The sequence below is a fragment of the Sphaerodactylus townsendi genome, linkage group LG03, assembly GCF_021028975.2.
Source record: "Sphaerodactylus townsendi isolate TG3544 linkage group LG03, MPM_Stown_v2.3, whole genome shotgun sequence".
NCBI lineage: Eukaryota > Metazoa > Chordata > Lepidosauria > Squamata > Sphaerodactylidae > Sphaerodactylus > Sphaerodactylus townsendi.
In genome coordinates this window covers 145,796,113-145,808,901 of record NC_059427.1, presented here as the reverse complement: position 1 = coordinate 145,808,901, position 12,789 = coordinate 145,796,113, and the positions used below count along the sequence as shown (strand labels likewise).

The window sequence follows — 12,789 nt, the reverse complement described above, 5'->3', positions numbered from 1 at the left end:
ACCAGATGGAGCCTGCCATGGCGGGACTCTGCCCGGGTATCTCTCAAGCTTCCTCCCCTCACCCGCAACCCAGAATCGGGACCTCCCGGCTGGAGCCCCCCCCCCCCTCTTTTTCCCCCAGAGCCCCGCCCGCCTCTCCTCCTCCTCCTCCTCCTCCTCCTCCTCCTCCTCCTCCTGCTGCTGCTGCTGGTCCTGATGCTGCGAGGCGGCCGGGGCGCTCCTCCTGCATCTCCGCCGCCGGGCCCGAAGCCGTCCGGAAATTGCCGAAGCTCCCCCCTCCTCCGGCGCGCCTCTCCTGGCTGCCGATCCTCGCCGGGGAGGGGAGGGGAGGGGGAGCGGCCGCGCGCGCGCCCCCGCGCGGAGCTGCCCATTGTCCTCCGCGCGCGCTCCGCCAGCCATTTCAGCCGGCGCCGCTGCTCTCCCCCCTCCCCTCCCGGGCGCCGTCTGGGCAGCTGCGCCAGGCCGGGGGCCCCCCCTCCTCTTTGCAACGTCCCCCCCGCCCCCGCCCCATGGCTTGACTGGGCCAGGCAGGCAGCCGGGGGGGCCCCCCAGCCAGGAAGAGCGGCGGCTGCCCGGATGGCTGAGCCGGAGCCCGGCCTGGCTGTGGCCAAGCGGGCCGGGAGAGGCCAGCAGCAGCCCCTGGGGGGCCCGGCAGGGATGGGCCGCTCGGGGTAAACCCGTCCCCCCTCCGTCGTCGTCTAAGCGGGGGTGGGGGGCGTCCAGCGCGGCCCCAGGCTGAGCCCAGAGGGGGTCCGGTCGGCGCCTGGCCCGGCCGGGGCTCCCCGCCCACCCAGGGCCCCTTCGGAGCGGCCAGCTGGCATCGGAGGCCCCCAGACCCGACGTAACCTTGGCCCAGACATGGGCAGTGGCGGGACTCGAACCCGCCGCCGGATGGAGCCTCGCAGCCCGTGTCGGAGCCCCTCTGCCCCCCGCCGGCCCTCCTCCGCCTCTGCCTCGGCTGGGGCTGCGCGGATCCTTCGCCTAGGCGAGATGGACCAGCTGCCCAGGTTGGCGTCGCCCTGCCCGGCCTAATTCCCGAGGACGAGACGGGAAGGGGAGCCCGGATCGGGGCCTGCCGGAAGAGAGAGGAGAGAGGAGGAGGAGGAGGAGGAGGAGGAGGAGGAGGGGGCCACCCCTCGGAGATGACAGCTCCCCCCCCCCCCCAGCTCCGGTCCTTCCTGGGAGAAGGAAGCAGGGACCGGCCCTGTCTCCAAGGCAACAGCTCTGGGCATCCCTGCCAGTCTTCCTGGGTAGGGTGTAAACCCTGAAGGACCACAGGGTGGACTGGGACACCGGCTCTCCTGCCCAGACAGCCCCGTCCAGGGGCTGGGGGAGGGGGGGGTGTCCATCTCTACCGCGGCTTTCCTGGACCGGAGGAGCGGAGGTGAGCCGGGCCCAGCCGGTGGGCACCACTGCATGTTCCAAATGGGCGACGCCACCCCCCACCCCCCATTTCCCTCCACCTTTCCATCTCCCTGCCCATTTCTCTCCGGCCACCTGGACAGCCCTCTCCCGCCTGCCTCATCCACCCTCCTGCCCTGCAGTCGGTCACCGCTGGAGCCCCCCCACCCTGCCATCCCCGAAACCCACCCTTTGCATCCCACTCTTTTCAGAGGTCTCCATGGAGTCACCACCTGTTTCCCTGCTGCCTCTTTGTGTGTTTGGGGGGGGGAATTCTCTCCCCCCCCCCCACTCATGACCTAGCTTGGGTGTGGGAGTTCTGATTTCCATTTTCCAGAGCTTCCTCCACCCCACCGTCTCCCTGCCTGCTTGATCCTTTTGTCTGCTCCTGCCTGCCTTCATCCCACGGTGCCCCCTCCCCACCTTTTATGTGTAGACAAGGGGAGAGTTGGAGAATGGGCTTTCATCAAACTGCTTCTCCATCACCCGCCACCCGCCACCCAATTGTCATTCAGAAAACGTCCCTGGAAGAGAACTGTTGACCCTTTCTGGCAAACTGAGACCACTCTCGAAATAAGTCGGCCTCCCGACACAGCATCTTATTTCTTCAAATATCCCTCTTCGTCAATCGGATTGCCAAATTTGCAAACCAAAACATAACAATAGGCCTATCCCACGGGATACAGAAAGATGGAGTAGATCGGGAGCGGGGAAATGTGGAGGTCCCTTTGTTCCGTATCAGGCCTTGACAAGATTGTTAAACAGTTCGGGGACAGCGCTTTGGTTGAATGGGCTGTATTTGCCTCCTCTTCCTCCTGACTCCCCAAGAGCAGACACTTGGGTGTAACTGAGTAGTAAGCCGATTGTAAACCGACATTTGGTATTTTGGTTGGAGCCTTTGAGTCTGATGCCTTGACTAGCATAAAACAGAGTGTTTTAGAGGGGAGCAAGGTGGACTGTCTCTCACCCTGGAGAAAAGGAGGTGTAAAATTGGAGATAATGTAATTTGAGGTGGTTTCCTTGCAGTAAGCTCAATATAATGCAGATCAGGAGTAATATGGAGCCAGTGGTGCCTGGGTAAATTATTAGCACATCCAAGATTCTAAACAGTCACTTCCCTGGTTGCTAGGGGGAATAAAAATTACTCATACGTAACCCAGGAAGGCTTTTAAAAAGTTAGTTCTTTGCTCGTTTAGGAGTATTTTTAGAGCCCCAAAACAGGTTAGTAATTCCCCCTCCCCACCTAGTAACTTCTATGGATTTACATTCATGAGTAACCAAAGTGGAGTTGATTAATCCTGAATCAACTGTCCTGCAAACTAAATAGTATTATGTTGAAATTAATGAGATTGATTCTATACTCCCGACTAACCCAAATCAGCAAGGAACTGATTGTATTGTCAGCGGGAAGAACGTGGGATTTTGTTTTTGTTTTTTTCAATTTTGTGCAAAATGTTGGTAATTCACCTGTACATCTATGGTAACTTCTCTTGAGTCAACAATGATGTCCTCCTACTAGACTGTCATGTATGAAGCTAAGAGGACCGTAAATGTGTGGAAGAATATGTGTGTCAAGTGTTAATGTATGTGAGCAAGTGTATTGGGGGGGGGGGGAGTGTCTTCCAGCCTTTGTGTGCGTGTATGGTGTGATCTCTGTGTTGTGTATTTCTGTACATAACAGACGTGCACAGCCACAGTACATGTTGGTGTGTTTGTGAATGGATGTGTTTAAGTGGATGATGTATACATGGCTTTCTTCTCCGATGTGTACCCGCACATGAATAATTGTGATGAATTTGTTCTTGGTTTGTACACGAATCTTTCCGACTGGCACACATTTGAGTCACCCCATAACTCTGTTTGTCTTTAAGATACCCTAAGACGCTTTGTCGTTTCGTGCTGTACAAATGTGACTTGGTTCATTTCTCAAAATGCTGCTTTCTGCCAGAGAAACTGGTCACCAGTGGGCATAAATCAAAGTATGAACTGCTGAGGTCATTAAGGCATTTTGGAAAATACGTTTGTTTTTCCAAGAAGCCAGTGGCAGAGAGATTATCATCATCATCATCATCATCATCATCATCATCATTATTATTATTATTGTTATTATTAGTTACTATCACAGCTGCCAGTTCTTTAGCTGGGTGTTGGCCTTTCATTATAACATGAGCCTCACCCAGAGGCCTAGGAAGTTGTAATGTATCAGCATAGTGTTTGTGCATACATCATCATCATCATCATTAAATGTTGTTTAATATCACAATTCTTTAGCTGGTTGTTGGCCTATCATCATCATCAATTTTGATTTATTCCTCACTCTTTACAATAAGCCTCAGACACAGCGCTTGTGTGTTGTGTCAGCAATGTGGAATCATGTGCCACAAATCCAGATGCCACCAAATACCTCTTGACTTACTTACCAACCCACAGATGGGTTCAGGAAGCGGGGTGTGTGGCAACAGAACCTCCTGGTAGCCCTCTGAGGGAGTCCCTGGTCACTGATCTCCATCCCTTCCTTCAGAGAGTTCTACTGTAAAACCAGTTCACTGAAAAAATCAAAAGCAGACCCTGCCACTGACAGGAAGTTTCCACAAGCCCTCCTCCTCCCACTGGTGATGGAAAATTCTGTCAAGTTGCAGGTGATTTATGGCAACCACATAGGATCTTCCAGGTGAGAGATGTTCAGAGGTGGATTGCCACTGGTGACCTCTGCATAACAACCCTGGTCTTCCTTGTTGTTCTTTCATCCAAGTTCTTTCATCCAAGTTCTAACCCTTAACTTCTGAAATCTGGTGATACTGGGCTGGCCTGGGCCACCCAGGCAAAAACAGGAGACAGATAGAGGTGTTTGTCGTTGTCTGCCTCCGCATAGCGACCCTGGACTTCTGGGTGATCTCCCATCCAAGTCCTAACCAGGGCCCACCCTGCTTAGCTTCTGCTATCTAATAAGATAAGGCCAGCCTGTGCTGTCCATAATAGGCAGCTTCATAGCTTATAAATGTATATATCACATTTATTTATTTCCATTTCTATTCCACCCTCCCACTGCAAAGCAGGGCTCAGAGCAGCTAACAACCATGAATAAAATACAGTCAATGCAATAAGAACAATTGAACACTGTCAATAAATATAAACACTGTCAGTAAATACAATAAAGTACAAGGCAGGAGATCACATGTGATGGGAAATCTTTTGTTGACCCTTGTACAAGAGAAAATCTGGTTCTTCACAGAGAAATTCTGGTTCTTCATATGGAAACTGAACATATGAGTTGCACATGGTAAGGGAGAGAATTAGCTATTTGTGTGTCTTGTCTGTGGGTATGTCAGACACATTTGCATGTTCCGCATGACTGTTACATGCAGGAGTGTGCAAAAATGTCCGTCTGTACCTAGTGTTCATGGGAGAAAAATAATTTCAAAGGGTAGCCATGGTGGTCTACTGTAGAATAGATTTGAGTCTGGTAGTATTGGTTACCGGTTGAATTCCAAATCATTTTCAAGGTGTGGGTACTGACCTTCAAGGCCTTACGCAGCCTGGGACCCTCGTACCTTCGGGACCACATTACCCCTTATATCCCGGCTCGACCTCTGCGGTCAGCAGAGGCCAACTTACTGGAGATCCCTGGCCCCTCAATGACGCGGCTGGCCTCTACTCGGACCAGGGCCTTTATGGCTCTGGCACCAGCCTGGTGGAACACTCTCCCACCAGCTGTCCGGGCCCTGCGGGACCTTGGAGAATTCCGCAGGGCCTGTAAAACCGAATTGTTCCACCGGGCCTTCGGAGAGTCCAGCCGCTGATGGTGCCCATGCCCGTGCCCGTGTCCCCCTCTGCTTATAAGGGTCTTTAACACCACTGAGACCCATTGTTCTTCTCTGAGGGGGGTTGTTTTTGGGTTTATATGTGGGGTTGTGGGCTACTGTTTTAGAATGTAATTGTTTTAAATTGTTATTTTATGATGTTTTATACTGTTCACCGCCCTGAGCCCTGTTGGGATAGGGCGGTATATTAAATCTAATTATATAATAATAATAATAATAATAATAATAATAATAATAATAATAATAATAATAATAATAATAATAATAATAATAGTACCTTAGTGCATAACAATATCTCTTGGCTCTTGAAGGCCCAAACCCTAAAATCTCTTTGGTCTCCAGAAAGCTGCTGGCTTTGAATCTAGTTGTGCCTTTGAGTATTCATGCCTCTGTATATTCACATAAAGGTAGAAAGTGGGACCTGCATAGTTTCCCTGTCTCTGTGTTTGAACATTAAGAAAAAGTTAGAATATGGACGGGTGTGGACGAAGGGTGCGTTGGTGTCGCAGACGAACCGAAATCCACAAATCACACATTTGTGAGATGGCTGGAATGTGTTTTCCCGTGTGTTTACTAGTGTGAGGGAAACTAGATTTTCCGGTTGTGTTGCAGTGAATTGGGCTGGCAGTCATAGAAACACGGAGCTGGGAGGGACCTCAAGGGTCAACTAGTCCAACCGCCTGCATGACGCAGGAAATTCACAACTACCACCTCACTACCCCAGTGCGTGATCCCTGCTGTGTGCGCAGAGGGTCTACTTCAGGATGACCCAAAATGGGTGGATGTATAGTTAGCAATGGATTTACACAGATGGGCAGGGATTCTCTGACCTTACTGCAGGATCTAGAAATCCACTGCTGAGTGGGAGAAGGACTCCAGGAGAGCAACCCTTTTCTTATTAACATGTACAGTAATACATGTTGCTCGTGGATTTTCAACTAGGAGCAGCAGTGGCGTAGGAGGTTAAGAGCTCGTGTATCTAATCTGGAGGAACCGGGTTTGATCCCCAGCTCTGCCGCCTGAGCTGTGGAGACTTATCTGGGGAATTCAGATTAGCCTGTGCACTCCCACACACGCCAGCTGGGTGACCTTGGGCTAGTCACAGCTTCTCGGAGCTCTCTCAGCCCCACCCACCTCACAGGGTGTTTGTTGTGAGGGGGGAAGGGCAAGGAGACCGTCAGCCCCTTTGAGTCTCCTGCAGGAGAGAAAGGGGGGATACAAATCCAAACTCTTCTTCTTCTTCTTCTAGTGTGGGAGAATGTTGAGTATCTATTCTATTGCATACTGGAGTATACTGGAGAGCCTCTGCCAGTCTGAGTGGACAATATTGGCTTTGTTGGACCAAAAACCTGATTCAGTACCGGGGGGCTTCATGCGCTGGGGAGGGGCCGTGGCTCAGTGGCAGAGCCTTTGCTCGGCAAGCAGGTTCAATCCCAAGTATTTTCGATTGAAAGGACCAGGCGGTGGGTGATGGAAAGAAAAGCAGTATCCTGTTTTTGGACAGCATAAGAACATAAGGACATAAGAACTAGCCTGCTGGATCAGACCAGAGTCCATCTAGTCCAGCACTCTGCTACTCGCAGTGGCCCACCAGGTGCCTTTGGGAGCTCACGTGCAGGATGTGAAAGCAATGGCCTTCTGCTGCTGCTGCTCCTGAGCACCTGGTCTGCTAAGGCATTTGCAATCTCAGATCAAGGAGGATCAAGATTGGTAGCCAGAGAGCGACTTCTCCTCCATACATCTGCCCAAGCCCTTTTTAAAGCTATCCAGGTTAGTGGCCATCACCACCTCCTGTGGCAGCATATTCCAAACACCAATCACACGTTGTGTGAAGAAGTGTTTCCTTTTATTAGTCCTAATTCTTCCCCCCAGCATTTTCAATGGATGCCCCCTGGTTCTAGTATTGTGAGAAAGAGAGAAAAATTTCTCTCTGTCCACATTTTCTACCCCATGCATCATTTTATAGACTTCAATCTCCTCTCCAAACTAAAGAGTCCCAAACGCTGCAGCCTCTCCTCATAAGGAAGGTGCTCCAATCCCTCAATCATCCTCATTGCCCTTCTCTGCACTTTTTCTATCTCTTCGATATCCTTTTTGAGATGTGGCGACCAGAACTGAACACAGTACTCCAAGTGCGGTCGCACCACGGCTTTATATAAGGGCATGACAATCCTTGCAGTTTTATTATCAACTCCTTTCCTAATGATCCCCAGCATAGAGTTTGCCTTTTTCACAGCTGCCATGCATTGAGTTGACATTCCCATGGAACTATCAACTAAGATGCCCAGATCCCTTTCCTGGTCTGTGACTGATAGCACTGACCCCTGAAGCATCCTCTTCCACTTCTACCACCATAATGTAATTGGCAGTCAGAGTCTGGTGCCTCAGGTCAATCCACACAAAAATCTGATTTGTCCCTGTGCCATTGAGGGATGTAATTGTACCTCTCTATTCTGCCTTGGTTAGACCTCACTTGGAATATTGTGCCCAGTTGTGGGCACTGCAATTTAGGAAGGATATTGACAAGTTAAAAAGGGTCCAAAGGAGGGAAACCAAAATGGTGAAAGGTCTGGAATCCATGCCCTACAAGGTGGAGACTTAGGGAGCTGGGGATGTTTAGGTTAGTGAAGAAAAGGTTAAGAGGTGACATGATAGCCCTGTTTAGATATTTGAAGGGATGTCATGTTGGTGAGGGAGCAAGCTTGTTTTCTGCTGCTCTAGAGACTAGGACCTGGACTGGTCTCAGCATAAGAACATAAGAACATAAGAACAAGCCTGCTGGATCAGACCGGAGTCCATCTAGTCCGGGGGTCATGGGTCCAAGGTGAAGGAAAAGAGATTCCACAGGAAGAACTTCCTGACTGTCAGGGCTGTGCGACAGCGGAATTCACTGCCTCGGAGTGTGGTGGAGTCTCCTTCTTTGGAGGTTTTTAAACAGAGGCTGGATGGCCTTCTGTCAGGAGTGCTTTGATTGTGTGTTCCTGCATGGCAGGTGGATTGGACTTGATGGCCCCTGAGTTCTCTTCCAACTCTATGATCTATGATTCTATGGTGCATTCTCTATGGCTTAGCGGAAGAGCCTCTCCTTTTCATGCAGAAGTTCCCAGGCTCAATTCCCAGCACCCCCAGTTAAAAGCAGGTGATGTGAAAGGCTGGAACAGCAGCTGCCAGTCTGAGCACGCAATACCATTGATGGGCTGATTGTCTGGTTCAGTATAAGGCCGCTTCAGAAGAGTGGTGGAGTGGGGAGACATAGTCCCCTCCCACTGGGAAAGGCAAGGAACTCTGCAGGCTGGAAACTGAACACAGGCACGAACACACAAGAAACTGCTTTACTCTGAGTCAGACCTTTGGTCCATCAAAGTCAGCATAAGAACATAAGAACATAAGAACAAGCCTGCTGGATCAGACCGGAGTCCATCTAGTCCAGCATTCTGCTACTCGCAATGGCCCACCAGGTGCCTTTGGGAGCTCACATGCAGGAGGTGAAAGCAAGGGCCTTCTGCGGCTGCTGCTCCTGAGCACCTGGTCTGCTAAGGCATTTGCAATCTGAGATCAAGGAGGATCAAGATTGGTAGCCACAGATCGACTTCTCCTCCATAAATCTGTCCAAGCCCTTTTTAAAGCTATCCAGCATAGTCCACTCAGACTGGCAGTTGCTCTCCAGGTTCTCAAGAACTATTTCACATCACCTGCCACCTTTTTTAAAAACTGGAGATAGCAGGTATTAAACCTGGGACCTTCCGCAGGCCAAACAGGTTCTCTACCACAGAGCTATCATCCCCCCCCCCTCCCCAAGGTGATGCAGAGTGAGTTTGTACTTGCACGTGGTGGGTGTTTTTGCAAGGGTTGGTTAGTCTAACCTGGGAGTTTGTTGTCACGTGCATGAGTATGACTCCGCCATGTGACGAAAAGGTCAAAATTACGTGGGAATTGAAGCCAAAGTGGCGTGTCAGAATTTGAGTCTGCTGAGGTCCTTTTCAGAGTCTTCAGTCGCCACAGCTTAGACATTTCTAGATTTTGCCCTACCACCTTGAAGACTAGTAATATACGTTTGCTTTTACTGAAAGCTTCGGCATGAGAGAACCTTTTGAATAGTTGCTCCTTCAAGCTGCAGTTTTTAGTTGGTCCTGTCACTGTCCCTGTTTATAGCTGCGGACTTTCGTTTCCAGGAAGGCACAAGAAAGTTACATTTCCCCATCTCTACGCCAGGAAATGCTTCACCTTCCGCATTTCTGCATGCCAAGTAGGAATGACACGGGAGCCCTCATGAGAACATGAGAACATAAGAACAAGCCTGCTGGATCAGACCAGAGTCCATCTAGTCCAGCTCTCTGCTACTCGCAGTGGCCCACCAGGTGCCATTGGGAGCTCACATGCAGGATGTGAAAGCAATGGCCTTAAGAACATAAGAAAGAGCCTGCTGGATCAGACCAGAGTCCATCTAGTCCAGCTCTCTGCTACTCGCAGTGGCCCACCAGGTGCCTTGGGGAGCTCACAGGCAGGATGTGAAAGCAAGGGCCTTAAGAACATAAGAAAGAGCCTGCTGGATCAGACCAGAGTCCATCTAGTCCAGCTCTCTGCTACTCGCAGTGGCCCACCAGGTGCCTTTGGGAGCTCACATGCAGGATGTGAAAGCAATGGCCTTAAGAACATAAGAAAGAGCCTGCTGGATCAGACCAGAGTCCATCTAGTCCAGCTCTCTGCTACTCACAGTGGCCCACCAGGTGCCATTGGGAGTTCACATGCAGGATGTGAAAGCAATGGCCTTAAGAACATAAGAAAGAGACAGCTGGATCAGACCAGAGTCCATCTAGTCCAGCACTCTGCTACTCGCAGTGGCCCACCAGGTGCCTTTGGGATCTCACAGTACCCAAGCAGGCACTCTTCTTCCTCATCCAGTATGGGTCATAAGTCTTGGGACACTCCCAAGTAGGCACCCTCCAAACCCAGGCTGTTTCCCACCTTATACTCCTTTCCTTTGGAAAGAGGAGGATAAAACCATCCCCTCCAATAGTCTACTGATGAAAATAAAGGACCAGTTTGGTGTCTCTCCAAGGAAGATCACTCCCGGAGCCTCTCACCTTTGGGTGTTTTAGTAAACAGACAGCAATTGACTTAACATTTTGATCATGGAGTTTAAATTTAAACATCCTCTTGAGCTTATTTTAGAATAGCAGCAGCTCATCTTTGTTTACTATTTGAATAGTGATTCCAGAAGTGGAGCAGCGGACTGGGCATCCTCTGCTCACACGTGGTGTGCAGGAGAGCTTTGCGATCCACTCCAATTAATTTCCAGGGGCGAGTACCCCAAAGATCATCCCTAGTAAATAGAAATAACTTGAGAACTAGGCCAGGGGAGTCAAATTCTGGCCCTCTGGATGTTCATGGACTATGATTCCCATCAACCCCTGCTAGAATGGGAATGCTGGCAGGGGCTGATGGGAATTGTAGTCCGTGAACATCGGGAGGACCAGTGTTTGACACCCTGAACTAAACAGTCTACCTCTACCCCCAGATCTCTAGGAATTTCCCCACACTGAGTTGACAAACCATTGTCATCTGCTGTCAGGAAGGACCTAACACCGTGGTGGCGAACCTTTGGCACTCCAGATGTTATGGACTACAATTCCCATCAGCCCCTTCCAGCATGGCCAATTGGCCATGCTGGAAGGGGCTGATGGGAATTGTAGTCCATAACATCTGGAGTGCCAAAGGTTCGCCACCACTGAGCTTAATTTGATATTTATCAATCCATGATGGATCCAGTCTGTGGACTTGTAAAGAGAACTGGCCATTGAGCATAATGTGAACTTTTCTGCTTCTTTTGTTTTGCCATCAAGCTCCAACCAACTTAGATCAACCCTGTAGGGTTTTCAAGGCATGAGATCTGCAGAGGTAGCTTACCATTGCCTGCCTCTCCGTAGCAACCCTTGACTTCCTTAATGGTCTCCTAGCACTCACCAGAACTGACCCTGCTTAGCTTCTGAGATCCAATAAGATTGGACTAACCTGGGCCATTCAGGTCAAGGCAAGACCTGGGACTTCCTGGGACTTCCCATTCATGAACAAACCAGGCCTACATTGCTTATCTTCTAAGATCTGGCAGGGTTAGGCTACCCTGGGCATTACCCAAAGGAAAAAAAAAGTCACACTGGAGTTAGTGAGCATTATTTTTATTATGTAATATTATATTACGGGAGCCAGGGTGGTGCCGTGGTTAAGAGCAGGTGGATTGTAATCTGAAGAACTGGGTTTGATTCCCCACTCCTCCACCTGAGTGGCGGAGGCTTATCTGGTGAAGCAGATGTGTTTGTGCACTCCCACATTCCTGCTGGGTGACGTTGGGCTAGTCACAGTTCTCTCAGAACTCTCTCAGCCCCACCTGCCTCACAAGGTGTCTGCTGTAGGGAGAGGAAGTGAAAGGAGTTTGTAAGCCACAGGAGAGAAAGGTGGAGTATAAATCTAAACTATTACCCCTCCCTCCTCCTCTTCTTCTTCTCCTTCTTCTCCTTCTCCTTCTCCTTCTCCTTCTCCTTCTTCTCCTTCTCCTCCTTCTCCTTCTCCTTCTCCTCCTTCTCCTTCTCCTTCTCCTCCTCCTTCTCCTTCTTCTCCTTCTCCTTCTCCTTCTCCTTCTCCTTCTCCTCCTCCTTCTCCTTCTCCTTCTCCTTCTCCTTCTCCTTCTCCTTCTCCTTCTCCTTCTCCTTCTTCTTCTCAGTCAAAAGTGCCTAAATCAGTGATGGCAAACCTTTTCGAGACCGAGTGCCCAAATTGTAACCCAAAACCCACTTACTTATCGCAAAGTGCCAACACAGCAATTTAACCTGAACACTGAGGTTTTAGTTTAGAAAAAACGGCTCCGAGGCGTGTGTTACTCGGGAGTAAGCTTGGTGGTAGTCGATGGCTTTGCTTTGAAGCAACTGTGCAACTCTTCCAACGGGTGAATCACGACCCTAGGAGGGTTTACTCAGAAGCAAGCCCCATTGCCAGCAACCGAGCTTACTCCCAGGTAAAGGACTGCACTTTAGTTCTTCGCATGAAAATCAGTGGGGTTTAACAGCGCTTAACAGGGTTACCTACACTACTTCCCCAAAACTAGGTCTTAGGTTTAATGCTAATAATCGAGCCCAGTGGCCCAGGCCAGCCTAGATGTGGGGGGGGGGGGGCTCTGTTTGCATGTGCCCACAGAGAGGGCTCTGAGTGCCACCTTTGGCACCCGTGCCATAGGTTCGCCATCACTGGCCTAAATATTTGTCAGACATTGGAAAAGCCACAGAAGCTGTTTTGGAAAGTTACCGTGCTATCACTGATGCCCTCGGTCATTTGTACTCTGAAGTTAATGGAAAGGGAGGTACCAGGCTTTGAGATAACAATCTTTTGCAGAAAATGGAAGAAGTGGAATTTGTGTTTATGCTGCATTTTTGGATCCATGTGCTAGGCCATTTTCACAGGGTCAACAAAGTCATTCAGAAATCAGACCTGTTATTCAGTACTCCAGGGTTTTTTAAACAAAATTAGAGAAGTGGTTGTTGTGGGTTTCCTGGGCTGTGTGGCCGTGGTCTGGTCT

At 50.2% G+C, this 12,789-nt stretch overlaps 1 protein-coding gene across 2 annotated transcripts in view; it reads left to right on the top strand.

Annotated features, from left to right (window-relative positions):
• The first annotated feature begins 331 nt into the window (after positions 1 to 331).
• LOC125428364 (probable G-protein coupled receptor 173) overlaps positions 332 to 12,789 on the top strand; it is a 44,363-nt gene continuing 31,905 nt past the window's right edge. Inside the window, exon 1 of one of the 2 annotated variants that reach the window (XM_048488361.1) lies at positions 332 to 1,384. The gene's annotated coding sequence lies outside the window, so the exon portion shown is untranslated. The remainder of the gene's footprint in view (positions 1,385 to 12,789) is intronic. The other variant, XM_048488362.1, reaches the window with a different exon arrangement.